Source organism: Triturus cristatus, chromosome 3_2 (assembly GCF_964204655.1).
Source record: "Triturus cristatus chromosome 3_2, aTriCri1.1, whole genome shotgun sequence".
Lineage (NCBI taxonomy): Eukaryota > Metazoa > Chordata > Amphibia > Caudata > Salamandridae > Triturus > Triturus cristatus.
Window position 1 is genome coordinate 931,252,146 of NC_140584.1, and position 18,758 is coordinate 931,270,903.

Here is an 18,758-nt window from a genome sequence, read left to right on the forward strand (position 1 = left end):
ATATTGATGCAAGGGCAAGAACACAATATAGTATCACTAGTGAGTGCTTTGTTCCGTTTCCGTATATAGACGAACAGACTATTGCGTTTACCAAACATTTTTCATACATTGGTATAATTTTCTCTGAGAATGACCGTTGGGTTCAAGCAGTCCATGCAAAGAAATTGGGATTTTTAAAGTCTACGGGCGCTCTCCTAAATTTTTCAAGAAACTTAGGCAGGAAGACGCCTGCTGAACGTATTCAGATCTGCAAGTCAAAATGCATTGCCACGGCCATCTATGGGGCTGGGATTTGTCTTTTTTAGATGTGGTTTCTTTGCAAACTGTGGAAAATGCATGTTCCAGGTATATGAGCTGCAGATTGTATTGCGTAGATCGCCATCTGGTGTTGGGCTCGGACGTTTGCACTTGTTTTTGTCTCGGAAGAAGTCTTTGTAGTAGGTGACTCCTCCCTAGGACGACAATGTGCATGGGCATCGACTCCATCCTTAGATTTGTTTTTTTTCTGCCATCGGGTACGGATGTACATTGCTGCGCTCCGGGTCGATATCTGGTTCGAATCCCCCTTCGACGCGCAATTCTCTCCACTCGACTGTATTGTCTCAATCGCATTTCCCTTTCTGACACGCATCTTCAAAACAAAATTCTCGACCTCCATCTTCGACGCGGGCCGTTGGGCCTCTCCGCGATGACCACGCTTGCAGTCAATTGAAAGGACTCCTTTCAAAAAAATGCCCCTGGTGTGGTGCTAAGTTCCCACACACAGACTTGCACGAGGTGTGCAATCTCTGCCTCGCCCCGGAGCATAAAGAAAAGAACTGCAAGGCCTGTGCATCCTTCAGGTCGAAGAAAACCATCTGTGATCGTCTGGCTCGACGTCACAAAATGTCTCGCGGTAGCAGCTCAATTCCCGACGTCTTTGGAGCAGATCCCAAAATACAGGCGGAACAGTCGGATGACGATTAAGACATCTACGTCTTCGAAGCTGATGACTCCGACGCTGAAGAGGAGACAGTCTACCCGGCTCAGTGGTCCGTGAGTACCGAAACCCCTCTCCCCAAAAACAAACCGAAGGCTCCGGTTAACAACCTCACCCTCCGGCTCAGGTCGACACCGACAGCATATTTCAGACGCCCCGCCCTTGGGCTCGGCTCTGAAACCGAAACATAAGCCTTCCGACTGGCTAGAGTCAACCCCATTCCGGCGCCGAGAAGTCCTCCCCGGCACCGAAGCCACAAGGCAAATATTTTTCGTCGACGTGTAAGCTCTACGCGGCGAAGCAGACCAAAGACTTTGAACCGAAGAAATCTTCGAAGCCGAAGAAACACTCAGACAAAGTCCAAGGAAGGCTCGGTTCCGAAATCTTCGGCAAATTAATTGATGCATCAGGAAAACTTACCGCGTCACCGGCTTCAAACCATTGGCGCATCGCCAATGGTTTGCAGCCTGTGGCGCGATAAGTCATCGCCAATGCCCAAGCTTTATTGGTCAGATACGACAAAGCCCATTACGACAAGCTTGAAAAGCTCATGGAACACCTTCCTGACCAGTACAGGCAAATGGCTAACAACCTTATGCAAGAGGGCAAATTAATTTCCAACATCTCAAAACGTGCGTTGGATGCGGTCGCTACTGCATCTTGCGCAATTAATACTAGTGTCTTGTTGCACAGACACGCCGAATTTCCGGATTCAAGGAGGAGGTTCAAACTGCTATTTTAAACCAGCCGTTTGATCAGGAACATCTTGTTGGGCCTACAGTTGACACATCCCTAGAAAAGATGAAGGACACCGAGACTAAGTGTATGGGGGCCTTATAGTTCCCTTCCCCTGGAGGCTCTTTTTTCGCCGCTCTTTCAACAGTGCCGGTTCAAAAACCATGGGTTCAGAACAGCCCTCTACCTCCTACAAAAGCCCCACTCAAACATCCTCCAAAGGATACTTTCACGTAGGATACAGAGGCAACAATAATGAAGGAAGAGGTCGTGGCAACAACAACCACACCTCCCCTACCACTAAACTGTGACTTCCCTCCACTTCCCCCCGATCATCCCACTCCTGTCGGGGGGCGTCTTTCACAGTTCCTACCTGTCTAGAATTCCATCACAACAGATAAGTGGGTAAGAACAATTATCCAGTATGGTTATTGCCTGGAACTCACTTCTACCCCCAAACATTCCTCCCAGACAGCGTCCCATGTCCTCGGAACATCTAACGCTTCTCAAACAAGAGGTTCTCTCTCTCTCTCTATTTCAAAAATGCGCAATAGAACCAGTCCCCTTGCCTCATCAAGGCACCGGGGTTTACTCCCTCTACTTCCTAATTACAAAAAAGGACGGCTTTCTCAGGCCCATACTGGACCTCAGGCCACTAAACCTCCCTATTCAGTCAGACCACTTCCACATGGTCACTCTACAACAGGTGCATCCACTACTTCAACAGGGCGACTTTCTTTTTTCTCTGGATCTAAAGGACGCCTACTTCCATGTTTCCATTCACCCCGCTCACTGGAAATATCTCAGGTTTGTGATAGATTGTCAACACTACCAATTCAAAGTCCTCCCGTTCGGGGTCAATACAGCACCCAGTTTTCACCAAATGCCTCGCAGTAGTTGCAGCCCACTTAAGGAGACAGCACATTAATGTCTTCCCTTATCTGGATGACTGGCTCATAAAAGCTAAATCACACAGCAGCTGTGTGCAACTCACACACAAGACAATTCAACTGCTTCACAGCTTGGGATTCACAATAAACCTCGCCAAATCCCATCTCCAACCGTCCAACATACAATACCTAGGGGCTACACTGGACACTTCAAAAACTCTAGCATACCCCAATCCAGTCAGGATAAGCGCCATACAGGCTCTAATCCATAAATTTCAGCCTCAACACTCACTACCAGCGAGAATGTTCATGCAGTTAACCAGAATGATGTCCTCCTGCATTCTCCTCGTCCCTTATGAAAATCTCCAAATGCGTCCATTACAGGAATGTTTGGTGCGTCAGTGGAACCAGGCTCAAGGTCCTGCTAACAGATCTGGTGTTGGTGGACGATCGCACCCATTGCTCTCTGCAGTGGTGGCACACACAAAACCTTTCCAAAGGGCGGCCGTTCCTCGACTCGGTTCCACAGACAGTGCTAACAGCAGACTCATCGCTCAGAGCTAATCTGCAAACACATACCATCCAGGGCATATGGATCCCCCAACAAAGACAATTCCACATAAACTACCTGAAATTGTTAGCAATCTTCCTAGCGTTAAAAATCTTTTCAACTCCACCTCCTAGGCAAAGCTGTCCTGGTCCGTACAAACATGACCGCAATGTACTACATACAGAAACAGGGGGGAACACACACACTGCAACTTTCACACCTAGCTCCGAGCATATGGAGACTGGCCATTCCGCCAAACGTATATCTCCTTGCAGAACACTTTCCAGGTGTACACAATCAGATAGCAGATCTGCTCAGTCATCAGACACACCAGATCCACGAATGGGAACTTCAGCCTCAAGTTCTTCTACCATTCTTTTGCGTGTGGGACCACCCAGAAATGGATCTGTTCGCCACACACTAAAACACAAAATGCCCAACCTTCGCATCCAGGTATCCACACTCGTTGTCCAAAGGCAATGTGCTATGGATGAACTGGTCAGGCAAATTTGCTTACGCTTTTCCGACTCTCCCACTCGTTCCGTTAGTGGTTTGGAAACTCAAACGGCATTGCCTCACAATTATCCTAGTTGCTCCAAATGGGCCCGACAACCATGGTTCACAACCCTATTGGAACTATCGGTAGTTCCTCATCAAAAACTACGTCTCTCACCCAAGCTTCTCACTCAGAACCATGGAGAGATAAGACATCCAGATCCCAATAAACTCAACCTTGTGATCTGGCACCTGAGGTCTTAGAGTTTGGCTACCTAAATCTTCCGCAAGACTGTGAATATCATTAAAGAAGCTAGACGCCCTACCACCTGAGCATGCTATGCAGCAAAATGGAAACTATTTGCCATTTATTGTACAAACCAAATCAATCCACTAGATGCTTCTATTCAGAACATTATCTGCTACCTCTTGCATCTACAACAATGTAACCTAGCATATACATCTATTAGGCTACATCAAGCTGCCATAGCAGCCTATCTCCAAAACAGACATTTGTCATTGTTTCTAGTGCCCGCTATCAAAGCTTTTATGGAAGGACTTAAAAGAATAGTCCCGCCCTCTCCAGTGTGGAATATAAATGTGGTCCTTATCAGACAACTGGGTCCCCCTTTTGAACCTCTCCACAAATGCGAACTACAGTTCCTCACTTGGAAGGTAGCTTTTTTGGTTGCTATCACATTTCTCAGGAGAGTTAGTGAACTCCAGGCATTAACCATACAAGAACCATTTTTACAAATCCATCATAACAAAGTGGTTCTTAGGACTAACCCTAAATTTTTACCCAAAGTTGTATCTGCCTTCCATCTCAATCAGTCAGTTGAACTCCCAGTTTTTTTCCCTCAACCAGACTCCGTGGCAGAAAGAGCTCTTCACATGTTAGACGTTAAAAGAGCAATACGCTACTACATTGAAAGGACAAAATCCTTTAGAAAGACCAAACCACTCTTTGTGGCTTTCTCCCCACCTCATTAAGGCAATCCCATGTCAAAGGCAGGAATTGCAAGGTGGATTGTTGAATGCATCCAAATATGCTATATCAAAGCCAAACGCACACTATCCATTTCCCCTAGAGCTCATTCCACACGCAAACTAGGGGCTTCCATGACCTTTTTAGGGGACATTCCCCTAGATAACCTCTGCTAAGCAGCAACTTGGGCTACACCACACACCTTCACAAAACACTATTGTGTAGATGTGCAGGCAAAACAACAAGCTAGTGGGGGCCAGGCTGTAATAAGAACACTTTTTCAAACCACTGCAACGGATATAGGTAGCCACCGCTAAAGAGGTAACTGCTGTACAGTCTATGCAAATGTATACAATCTGAAGCTCATATGCCTCAAACGGAAAATGCTACTTATCAGTATGTATTTGTTTTAGGCATGTAGAGCTGCAGATTTGTATACCCCCACCCGCCTCCCCGGACACATGGACCTCTCTTTCTACTTCTTCCTACTCCATTGTAACCCTTCGTGGCAAAAACAATCTAAGGATGGAGTTGATGCCCATGCACACTGTCGTCCTAGGGAGGAGTCACCTACCTCGTGACTGCACTTGTTTTAGTCTTGGAAGAAATCTTAGTAAACATCCGAGCCCAAAACCAGATGGCGATCTATGCAAAAGTATACGAATCTGCAACTCTACATGCCAAGATCGGATGCATACTGATAAGTAGCATTTTCCTTTTACGTTATATTTTAGCTGTATCAAGTGGTACATCCTCGTTTGTCTGCCATTCTGAATTTGGTATACCGTACATAGCTGATCTTATAAAAATGGAGCCCATTATTTTATAGCACAGGATCTGGACATCGACATACTGTATTCAATCAGGCCAGTTTACCGGATAGTTTAACACTGGAGGGAGCTCTATCAATCCCCTGGCTAAGGTATGTGAGAGATTTTATGCGTGACCTTGGCCACCCAGAATATTTTATAGATTCTAGCACTATGTTGAGGCTTGCGAGGAAAGAGCTAAAAAGAGTGTCTTTTACTATTAGATACTTGTAGATTAACACAAGATCATAAAGCCTACCATGCGGTACAACCAAATGATCTTAACAACCCTTAGTATTCAACCTTATCTGAAAATGGTTTCTGGGGGCTATGACCGGCTCTTATTAACAAGGTTTAGATTTGGTATCTTTCATAAATAGGTAAGCTTCCCTAAAATTAACGATTGGGATAGTTATGCAACTGTGCCCTTGTGACAATCGTTCATAACAATCCACCATGCACGTTGTTTTATTTTGTAAATTTTTTAATGAATTAAAGATCTGGATCGTAAAAATTCTGAAATCTATGGGGATCAGACAATGCCACCCAGCTTTCATTGTACTGCAGCACCTGGAAAATGAACATATAATCTGGAGGGTTGCCATGTTTTTAAAGAAGGTCGTCGGTCATAGGAAAAGTATTGTAACATAATCATGCATGTGTAATGAGGCAAAGGATGGTCTTTTTATGGAATAATGTGTAATTGTTTATTTGAAAAATGTTAAACTTTTTTTGCTGTGTAATGAATTAACGTGTTTCTCAAATGCTTCTATGGTTGTGTGATACAACAATCGAATAAAGCTGGTCTTTGACTAGTTATTTATTCCTCTTTTGTTTAATATTCGCATGTTTCTTCCTCGTCGCTTACACACGCCTGCCTACCGTGTGTGGTTTTTTTTTTTGTTTTTTTTTTTGCCGGTCATCCCAACACACGCCAACTAAATCAGTGCTTTGACTTGGTGAACATAAGTGGAACCATTATAGAATAACGGACTCTAGTTCATTTACTGCTAGCCGAAGTGAGTTTAAGCTGTAATGAAAATAGTTCACACTACTTAAAAATGTCACGTATATTGACACCATATAGGCACTTTTCTTTGTCAAGCATTGCCTTTCTTTTAATAAGCGAATATAAGCTAAAACGTATTTTTGTACAGCTATACCGCAGGAAACGGAGGTTGCAATTGAAGCACATTGTCTAGCACGTATCGGGTGCTAAGTAAGGACGGGCCTCCTGTGGCCATTGTTGTGGTACGTCGATGCCCTGCAAACCACAATGTCGAGCAGTTTTCCTGTTAGACAATCCCATTTCTGATCGCCCCCGTCTGGTCCCTTTGCCCCTATATCCCATGATTCCAGCACCCACTAAAACATCTGTGCAGAAGTGAGTTAAATAAACTAATAAACAGTTTAGACTGTTTGAAAATGTCAAGTATATTAACACTATTTGTTGTCCAGCACTATATTTGTTTTAATTGCACAAAATATACTCTTCATTTTATATATGTAGAGTAGCATTTGCGTGTGTGTGTGTGTGTGTGTGTGTGTGTGTGTGTGTGTGTGTGTGTATATATATATATATATATATATATATATATATATATATATATATATATTCACTGAAAAAACCATAGGTTTCAGGGGTGTTATAGTTAGCTGGACTTTTCACTTGTACAAAACCATTGAAATTCCCCCGTTATAGTTAGTTCAGCTAACTATAACTCGCGCGCCCGCAATGCACTGCTGATGACGTCACATATTACATCACTCATGACATGGTCAGTGACATCACTCATGACATCACTGATGACATCTCAAATGACATCACTGATGACATCATCCAGTGAATGTGTGTGTTTCTGAAAATTAAATATGTTTTATATATGTATATCTCAAGGTCGATGGAAGAATAAATGGGTATATAAGTGTCTAAATGGATGATTTGTTTTTGAAAAATTGATTGTGTAACTGACTGATTAAGTGTTTCATAGTGAATACATGGCTTAGTGAGTAATGTTTAAATATGTAAATATCTGTATCAGTCTCTCACTTTGTGTATAAGTGGCTGCATGGGTTGGTGAGTAGCTACATGGGTGTTTATATAGGTTATTAGTTGGTTTTATGAGTATCAGTCTGAGTGTCTGCATGGTTCGGTGGGGGTATTACGTAGTGCATAGGTGCATGAATGAATGACTCACTCTTTGTATGTGTTGAAGACAGCATGTGTGCAGGACTCTATGGGTGGATGAGTGAGTGTATGGGTGTGTTAGTGAGTGAATGACTGTCTCAATAGTGTCTTTATGAGTAACTACATATGTTTTAAACTAGTATATGTGACTATTGGTGTATATAAGCGAGTATATGTGAGAGTGAGAGATTGAAAGAGTTCCTATATGAATAAGTATGTGTTTCTATAAGTGATTGTTTAAAAGACTAAGTATGTGTAAGTTTCCGTAGAAGTAAGTGTGGTGGTGTGTGTATAACTGTATATGCAAGTAAATGTATGTTTGATTCTTTATTAGCATGAGTGACTATGTGTGTGAGTACCTCTATGGATGAGTGGCATTGTGTAACAGGATGTATAGGTGTATGAGTACATATGATGAGTGAGTACATGTATGAGTGACTGTATAGGACTGTTGGTGAATGAGTGGATGTGTATGTGGATCTTAGAATTACTGTATAGGTTGTTGTAACTGGTATTGGTATGTCCATTGTTTTTAAAATTTTAATTTCTATTTTTGAATGTGTGTATCAAAGGTTATATTGGGGGAAGAGGAGGTCTGCCACTCTATCACAAGGATGATGTCATCAGTGATGTCATTTGAGATGTCATCAGTGATGTCATGAGTGATGTCACTGACCATGTCATGAGTGATGTAATATGTGACGTCATCAGCAGTGCATTGCGGGCGCGCGAGTTATAGTTAGCTGAACTAACTATAACGGGGGAATTTCAATGGTTTTGTACAAGTGAAAAGTCCAGCTAACTATAACACCCCTGAAACCTATGGTTTTTTCAGTGAATTTCTGAGGTTTTTTAAATGCTAATTCCTAACTATAACGTGCCTGAAACCTATGGTTTTTTCTGTGAATTTCAAAGGTTTTTTAAATGCTAATTTCTAACTATGCCTACAGAGATAGGACATGTGAAGAAAAAATGCACAGAAAGAAACAAAAGAAGTGCAGAAAGAAGCAACAGAAGTCCTCAAATACGAAGATAAGTGCAGGAAGAAGGATAACGTGCAGAAAGAACAAAAAGAAGAGCAGAAAGAAGCCTTGTTGCAAAATCATCCTTTACCCTCAACTTTTTCAGACGGATACTGGTGGTAACTGAGTCTGACTAACCAGTCCTAGAGCCAGTGCTATGTTAAAAGACACTTAGAATACAGTGAAAACACCTACATACACTAGGGAACATTATGCGTTGGGGTCCCCCTGTGATTAGCATGACCTCCTCTGTAAGCCCCTAGTGTATAATAGGGCATGGGGATTAAAACTACCTCTTAAAACAGGCCACAGGGCGTTTTTGCACACGTTAACTCAGGCCTCGTCCCCTCCCTTCACCACTGTGTAAACACGCCCTGTGTCCATTTTTAGTTGGGAGATTAAGTTCATTTGAATCCTGAGGGTCCCTAGGGTCCAACTAGCCCACTAGGTACCTCCAGTAAGTGCCACAGAGCTGCGTTGCAGAGAGGTGTAAAAAGTGGCACGGCCTGGACCACCTCTCTGCAATGCAGCTCAGTGGCGCTTACTGGAAGCACTTGGTGGGCTAGTTAGCCCCCAGGGGCCCTCAGTATTGAAGGGAAATTATATCCCCAATTTAAAACGTGCCATAGTGCGTGTTTGCACACGTCACCTCAGGCCCCGTCCCCTCCCTTCACCACTGTGTAAACGCGCCCTGTGGCTGTTCTAAGTTGAGAGATTAAGTCCCCCTGAATCCTAAGGGTCCCTAGGGTCAAACTAGACCACTAGGTACCTCCAGTAAGCGCCACAGAGCTGCGTTGCAGAGAGGTGTAAAAAGGGGCTTGGCCTCAGAACACCTGGCTGCAGCGCAGCTCCCTGGCGCATACTGGAGATGCCTGTTGGGGGCGCGTTTGCAGAGTGCTGCACGGAGGGGGCATGGCCTCCGGCACGATGCCAGTCTTTTATTTATTTTAGTTTTTTAAGAAGGGGGGCTGTTTGGTTCCCCTTCTTATTCTAATTTATTGGCCCTGATGACCCCATCCCCCAGGGCCAGTCTCCTAATTATATTTTTTTGACCCCAATCCCCAGGGCCGGCCACTGTTTTTTATTATTTTAAAAAAATATATATTTATAGACACACCTAGGACATGCTGGACAAACCGTACGTACCTATCACCATGACGATTTGCGTGATATTCATTAAAAGGCGACTATGCATGCAATGAATCCACGTGGAATGTATTTACACCACTAGTGAAGCTCTGACATGTCTGATGCCCTACCGTGCCTAATCCTGGTAGACACCCTTGTCGTTTATTTATACAAACATGGGTAGCTATTGACGGGCACATTTAATACACATGCACACCAAGCCATTCAAAGGGGATTCGACAAAAATTCGACAAACTATGCAAGAAACCCCCCTCACGGTTAATAAAACACACATCCACTGCCGGATGTGTAATACTTTTTATTTTACTCTCTGGAAAGGGGACGAACATCACTTGAGAGTCACAGCGTGCTCCTGACAGAGCCCAATGCTGTGTTACACCCACCATTGCCTGCCGAGTGCCACACACCTCTGTGTTGTATTCCACTAGCTAGTGCATATGCTATGACACTCTCTAGCCCATGTGCACTGTAACACCACCCCGTGAATATGTCATGCCACACTTGTCTTCGCACGGGTTATATTGCCCCATCTAACGTGCCTTTCTCGATGCCTATGTTATAACGCACAGTGCTATGCCATACATATTACAATCTGGGATCCATATCTTTGTCACAGTGCATATGCAACGTTACACTCCCCAGCACATATTTTATATTACAACTTTAGAGACTAGTTAGGTTACACAACACTGCCCTGTGCATATTACACTCCAAGGCGCATATCGCATAGCACGCGCTAGTGCCTGTGGTATCTCGCGCTCTCCCATGAATCTGTCATTGCGCACAATGTATTGCATATTATATTTCACGCCCGGTTCATCTTATATCACACTTTTTGGTGCATAGTTTATACCATATACTATATCTAGTTTTCATTTTCAATCGTGCTCTCAGGACTATGTTCTATATAACACTGTGTTCACCTACCCTTTTCACGGGCATTACATTTTACGATAGGGGGTGGAGGGTCAGGGGGTGTTTCTGCCAAGTGAGCCCGGAGTCACAGTCACAAACGTCCTCTTCTTCCTGAATAAAAGTGGGATTATGCTGCATACTTGTTCATATTTTAAGTAGTTCGCACAGACACAATGTTTTAAAAACAATAAAGTTCCTAATACCTGCCTTCTCTGAACAGTTAGCTTGCTGCCCCATCCCCTTCCTCCCTATCCTCTGTTGTGTGAATCCATGGACTAGCCTCCTCCCTCCTGCCATGCATGGTCTGATGTGCTGCCACTGCCCTCAATTTAATATGATGTACCAGTCCACTCCTCCTGCCCTCCATTGCCCAATTCTATGCCCCATCATTGACCTCCTGCTTAAACTCTGTGCTTAGCTTGCTGCCCCTATTCTCCTTCCCCCTGCCCTCCGATGTCTTTGTGCATGCCCCTGCTCCATCCTTTTTGCCCACCATGTCCCATGGACCTGCCACTCCTATCTACTCTGAGTGTTCTGTTGAGCTGCCACTCCCCTCCCACCTGCCTAGCATTGTCAGATGACTGTAACCTGTCCCTGCCACCTCCACCCTGCCTGTCCACATGCCATGCCCCTATCCTCTTCCTCCTGTCCTACATGGTCCATTGTACTGCCACACCCTTCTGCCCTCCCTGGTCTGTTGTGCTGCAACTGCTCCTCCTGCCTGCCCCGTGTGGTCTGTTGTGAGGTCCCTTCCCCTGAACTTTCTTGTCTGTGCACAGGTCCTGACCCTTCCTTCTATCCTCCATCGTCCTTTGTGCATGCCCCTCCACCCTCCTTCTTGCCCATCATAGCCATTGTGCTGCCACTAACCCTCCCACTTGCCATGCATGGTCTTCTGTGCTGCCATGGCCCCTCCCACCTTCCCTGTGTGGTCAGTTAGCTGCCCCTGACCCCCTCCCACCTTCCCTCCATGGTCTGTGTGTATGCCATCACAGTCTCACTGTTGCTCTTCATGGTGTGTCTTGCTTCTAGTGCCCATCCTGCCTGACCTCCATGGCTATCTTGCTGCTCCTGCCCTGCCCCCTTGCCCCCAGCCCTACTCCCTCCCTCCTGGCTTGTCTGTTCCATTGTAATGCCCCTGATCCGTCCCTCCTGCCCTTTATGGTCTGTTATACTGCAGCTTTCTCTCCTGTCTGTCCATTATGGTCAGCTAGCTACCATTGCCTCTTGCCCCTCTGTTGTCTGTTGTCCATGTGCATGGTCCTGTCCCCTCCCTCTTGCTTTCTATGGATTGTTGTGCTGCACTCCCGTCCTGCATGCCCTGTGTGGTGTATTGTGCTGCTGCAAACCCTGATGCCTGCCCTGCAGGGTCAGTTTGGTGCACCTCTCCATGTCCCTCCTGTCCTCTGTTATCCAAGTCCATGTCCCTATCCCATTTCCTTCCATGATCCAATGTACCATACTTGCGAACATTTTGAACTTGGTAAGAGGGAGATTTTGAAAAAAAAACTGGGGTATTGATTTTCCCCTTTGAGTTACATTGAAAAAGAGGATATTGTAGACAGGAGACAGATCAAATAAAGCCCATTTGAGCTTAAAAACATTGGACGTTTCCTGGCTGAATCGGGTCTGTTGGCATGTATGGTTGTACTACCATTGCCTCTTCCTTCTGCCCACAATGGTCTATTACATTGCCACAGCCTTGAAGGAGGGTAGATTTTGTATCACAGGGGGCCCCTGGCCCGTTCTGTCCACACCTGAAGTATGAGACCCTTGTCCTTGCCCTGCCAGCTGCATTTGTAGGCCGTATTAAATTGACCAGCGGGTCCTGTGTTGCTATATAATTATCCTGAGACATCCTTACCACTCAGCCAGCATAAAACCCCTGTGTAGGCCCTTCTGTTCAATATGTAGGCCTCTTTGTTAAATTGACCATAGCTCTGCAATTTTAGTGTATAGCAGTCTGAAGGCAGGTCTGCGAGGCCTTCTGATCCAAACTAGTAGCCCCCACCCTACCCGAGTGCTCCGTGCTCGGTATCAAAGTTCAACATCCCCCTGAAGCTGTCGACATACAGTAGGCTGCATCCTGGACTGGTACTTGCTTCCTGGGCAGGTTTCCCGCTTTTAAGGAAGTGGCAACCGCAGAGCGTCAAGTTAGGAGAACTGAGGAGATTTTATACATGAATATATTGAATTCCCGTACAATACCCATTATTTTCTGCTTGCTCTATGGAACTTACGATAAGCGATTGGCCTGAGAGACTGACCTTTTCACCCAGTCCATTGTCAGCATTAAGTGGGTAAATGACGAAATGTCTGGTAAAATCTGCAGACGAAGCTTTTGGGTAGCATACGTAGGTAGATGTAGCGTGCAAAGGAGCCCACAAAATGATATAAAAAGGGAGCACCCACAGATATCGACGGACTACCTCGCCGTCTGTATGTAGGTTAACAGGCAGTGCAGGTTTTCCCCAAGAGCTGGGAGCACTTGTCTTCCTTTGCTTAAAATGTCTTGCTCTGCTTTGCTTGAAGTATCTTATTCTATTTTACCTATATGAAATGTCATGTTATGTTTAACCATTGTTCTCTTTACTTTTGCATTTAAAAGATTTTGTATTGTAATTGCAGGAATGCTTGCTCTAAGAGTAAACGTGAGTGTTCCTAGGTAACATTTTCCTTGGTGTAACTTGTTTCTCATGATGCATTTATAGATGTGTTCTCTCTCTCTCTCTGTCAGTACATTAATTGAGATACAGAGAATATTATGACAGCTGTATGATTATCTGGATTCTGTATTTTGTACTTTATGTCTCTATTCTGCGGTTTCTTTGAAGTTGCATCTTCTCATTAAACTGCCATTGTATTCTGCCTCCAATTCCATGTCTCATATGTCTGTTTTCTTCATTTTTGGAGCAAGCGTTCCTAGGCACCCCGGCTCAAATTAAGGTGCCCCTTTTGTCCCTGACTCACTCTCCTGCTCAGTTCTGTGGTGGCTCCCGGGGATCTGGGGACCGCCCCTAGCTTCCTTGACCCGTAATAGATCTTCCCTCCAACAGCCTCTCTTGCAAGTCCTGTATTGTTGGTTTGTTGCCCCTGCCCCCCTTTCCACTGCCCTCCATAGTCTGTTGTGCTTCCACGGCCCTTCCTGCCTGCTCAGTGTGGTTAAATTGTTGCCTTTGCACCCTCCTACCTGCCTTCAATTTTCAGAGTCCGTGCCCCTGGCCTCTGCCTCTCAACAGTATCCTAATGAACAACTAGATTGCTAACATTCTATATTTATTACAAAAGTGTGGAACGCCTGACATCATCTTGATGTAATCAAAACTGTAATACCTAGAGCATTTCCTTTAGAAATTACATATATGAGAGGGTCTTATTGGCATCAAAATTATGGTTAGTGCTCTAAAAGACTAAAATAAGGACATATTTTCTGAGTTTTCAAATAGCGACAAAAAAATTATTTGTGATCTTTATGTTTTTTTTATCCAGTTGACCACTTGATTAAATGTTGCACTTAGGGGAGAGGATGTGGTGTTACTTCCAGAACTGCAGACTTTGCAACTGGGGAACCAGGTTGAAGTTTCTGCTTCAGCTCGACATTCTGTGATTCTGGTCAAATCACTTAGTCTCCCCATGTCTACAACCAAAATGAATTTGTTCTTGTGTGATGTAACCAATGCTCATGTAAAGCACTCCAATACCTGACAAGTCTGCACTATATAAAACTGCAAATACACAACAAATAAGTGTTTTGCACACTTCTGTCATTGGGCTATATTTGGGCTACATCTGGGTGATTTTGGGCTACATTTGGGCTCTTTTGTCTCCGGTGGCCATCTTGGGAGATTTATTTGTTATGAAGTTTCCTAATTTCCTCATGTACTGCAGTCTCCTCAGTAGGAAATGCTTTCAGTTTTTTACTTTGATTCCATCATGAAGGTATTCAGATATGTCACACATTTGCCATAAATTCTGAATGTTAGCACTCTAGTTGCTCATTAGATCACTGTAGTAAAACTACTGCACCATGGAAGTCTGCTCCTGGTATTAAAAGTGCATGTTTCAGTCTGCATGTCAGAAGTTTTTAATGAAATAGAAGAGGATTTGAGAAGTCACTCAAAATGTGCCCTCATTTTCTTTCTTCAGCATTAATCATAATTTCTATGGCAAAATGAACCTCCTCATTGTGTTCCTTTTTAAATTAAATGTTTTAAGTGTTACCAGTTTATTCCAATCAAGATGGCTTCAGGTGTGCCTTACTTTTGTCATAATGAAGACAGTAAGCGCTCTAGTTGTTTTTAAGAACATTCTGGGACATTCTGTCATTGGGCTATACTTGGGCTACATCTGGGTGATATTTGGGCTACATTTGGGCTCTTTTGACTCTGGTGGCCATCTTGGGAGACTTATTTGTTATGAAGTTTCCTAATTTCCTCATTTACTGCAGTCTCCTCAGTAGGAAATACTTTCAGTTTTTTACTTTGATTCCATCAAGAAGGCATTCAGATGTGTCACACATTTGCCATAAATTCAGAATGTTAGCACTCTTTTTGCTCATTAGATCACTGTAGTAAAGCTACTGCTCACCAGGGAAAACTGCTGCTGGTATTGAAAGTGCATGTTTCAGTCTGCATGTCAGAATTTTTTAATGAAATAGAAGAGGATTTGAGAAGTCACTCAAAATGTGCCCTAATTTTTCTTTCTGCAGCACTAATCATACTTTTTATGGAAAAATGAACCCCCTCATTTTGTTCCTTTTTAAATTAAATGTTTTAAGAGTTACCACTTTAATCCAAGCAAGATGGCTTAAGGTGTGCCATACGTTTATCATAAGTAGGACTGTTAGCGCTCTAGTAGTTCTTTGGAACACTCTGGGAAGCTGCAGTAGAACACAAAGGAATCAACTGACAGTCTCTGCCCTTGTTGGATGTACATGTTTTACTGAGAATGTCAGACTTCATTCTCACATGACTGAGAAAGATGATGTGAATTTACAGAAAATAAGCTCTCAGTTTAGCCTATAGATCACCTTCCAAACCTCTGTGGTAAAAGCATGAGAAAATATTTTTCTCTCAATCATGATATCCCAGCAGAAGGCTTTTTCACATGGTGAAATCACCTTAGAACATACCACAATTCCTAAAATGAGTATGGTACCATCAACAAATGATTTATAATGTAACTAAAGTCTTAAAACCTTCTATTAACTGCAATGCTTTTTAATGAGGTGCTATCATGTATATTGGTCCCAAGATGGCTGCCAACACTTCTTGGATGAAGTGCTGACAGCCAATCAGATCTCAGGATGAGATGTGTGGTTAGGCTCCGCCCACATATATATATGCTTTAAAATGCTATTTTCTCAGGAAATACTGAACAGATTTACACCAGACCTGCAAAAGGCACTTCCTTGACCTTATGGCTACCTCTCTGCCAAATTTCAAGTAATTCTGTTCAGCCGTTCGGGCTGTAGCTGTGTCTAAAGGTCCTATGGAAAAATGCATGGGGAAAACGCGTTTTGGGACCCCCCTTTTTTCTCGGCCCCTGCTTGACGAATCCCCCCGAGACTTTCAGGGTAGGAGCGGAGCGTAGCGCCCCACCTATTTTGAAAATTTCGCGAGGATTCGTCGACCGGCGCCAAAGTTATTCCAAATAGAATGTTGCGGATTTCCTATGGAAACAGGGTCCTAACTATATCTACCTACTGGCGACCGCCAGTAGGTAATATATATAATTTTTTTTTTTTTTTTAATTAAACTATCCTAATCAGTTGTCTTGTATGCATTGTTTAAATGTAGTACGCTCGCTGAAGGGCTTAAAATATCTCCTTTTCCAGTGTGGCTTCTGCCTCCCTGTGAGCCTTGGATCTGACACACATGGCCTGAAAAGTTGTCTGTTTTCCACGTTAGTCGCTTGTCTCTGGGGGCGGAGCGGGTGAGGACAGGAGTGAACCTGTATATGTCTGCAAATTAATCCCTTCCTGGTTCCGTGCGATGGTACGGCGTGGTGTACATAAAAAAACACAGAAAAAATGTAACCTCCTGTTTACCCCATTAGAGCAAAGTTTGCAGCGCTGTCCCATCGATAGGCTCTCTCTGTGTTGTAGCTATGATGTGCTTGCTTTCAACTAACTGGGCACTAGACATCCGGTTTTACCAGCCTTCCTAGCCTAGGCCTCACTCAGCAGAGCCCTCCACCTGAGAACAGACTGTGCAGCCTGCGCTTCAGGCACCAGCCTCCCCCGGGTTATAGAGGTCTTGCTGGCATTTTCTTTATACCGTGGCACCCTCTGTTTACATAGAAGCTTGAGGTCAAGGCATTGGGTTAACTTCCAGTCCTGATGAGTTCTAGTGCTTTAAACTCTGGCTACTAGGCTCTGGTCTCAGCTGCAAACTTAATTGAAGCTCCGAATGTTAAAAAAAAAACCTGAGGTCCAAGACACGTGTGTGGCATCTTAAGATTCTAATCCTGTTGCCAGGTGCTTAATGTTATCATCTGTATGTGTTGTTATGATGTGAACAGCTGTGCAGCAGTTGGAACCTGGCTTTCATCCCTGCAAGACCTTCTGATGTGGATGGGATCTATTTCTTGGAATAAACCTTTATCTTCCTTAACTTATCTCGAGTTACTTCTTCATTACACTTGGTGACAGAGGATGGCTTCACCCTAATGGAAAGATCCCAACACTGCTTTGAATCTTAAGAGTATTTTCAAGAGCTTCTCCTAATTTCTGTGGATGACAGATACTGTTTAAATTATTGTCCACCTTGGATATTACTTTACTTTAAAAAGGACATCCTGAATTCTCTAAAAGGTTTTGCGACTTACTAAATTTAATATCACCATTTCAAAGGATGTGAGACTTTGTTGAATTTAGTGCTATCAACCGTCTAAACATCCTATCTGGGATACTGTTTGCGAGTCCGTGGTGTGCCCTGACTCATTTCGTGCCTCCATACTCTGACTCTTGCATTGGTTGTGGCCATACTGTTTGTGGAACAGCGCGCTTTCAAACATTGTCACTCTCGCTTTTGTTGTGACCATAATCTTTAAGGAGCAACGTGTTTTTGCACATGTGCTTACTAAAGATTACGTTCAGGAAGTAGGGATTCTCAAGCGGCTCTCTACTAGCAGGCGTCATTTGACTTTGCCAGCGTGCGCTCACCTGCCGACTTTGTTTACGTTCGAACTCAGGGAACGCTTAATTTCTTCTGCCTAGTGTCCTCTGCTTTATCGCGTCTCGGCGCTCCTCTTCAGGAATTCTCCGGCAGTGTTGGGATGTACCTATGCGTCACATTGGTGATGTACTCCCTGCAGCCATCTTTCGCGTTACTAAGCAACGTAAGGACACATTGCGCTTTCATCGCATTGAGAATAAATATAGACCGTCGGCATTTTTTAATCGCATTCATAGGGAATTCATACAACTTATTGTGAAGCATGAACGATTGAAAAAGGCAATTTTCGTGCATCTCCTCAGTGATACACACACTTCAAAAGGTAAATGAAAGGTGTGTCATAACAGTGACACACTTTCTTCAAAACACAGTTCTACAATAGTGACTCACTTATCGTGTGTCGCAATTCAATTGTAAAACATTAACCTCACGTTTTATTTTACCGTAACACATATTTACCTTCTTTCTTGTGCCTAATATTTCATTGCTTTACAACCTTGTGATACACCTAACTTCATCAAGTGATACTTACATTAATTACTTGTTTGATACGTTATTCATGATTTAAATCTTATACTATATTTCAAATAGATTTTGATTTCATTTGATTTCACGAATATGCAAAATGTTACTGCACCTCCGCTTTTTTTTTTTTTTCATCACCGGGGGATCCTCCTATCAAGAGGCAAAAATGGCAGAAAGTGTTAGAAAGGTATGCAAGAGTGTGCGGTTCTTCCTTAAGTGCAGAAAGGAAAACTGCTTTGCTTTTACATTGTTTCGGATCAGAAGGTCAGGAAGTTTTCGACCATCTTCCTGATCTTGATGATCGTGACCTTATTGAATACGAAATTTGCATTGCT

General features: G+C 43.6%; 1 protein-coding gene across 1 annotated transcript in view; it reads left to right on the plus strand.

The window, feature by feature from the left end:
- Positions 1–18,758, plus strand: part of MED13 (mediator complex subunit 13) — a 1,552,815-nt gene that overhangs the window by 48,183 nt on the left and 1,485,874 nt on the right. The gene's annotated exons all lie outside the window — the stretch shown is intronic.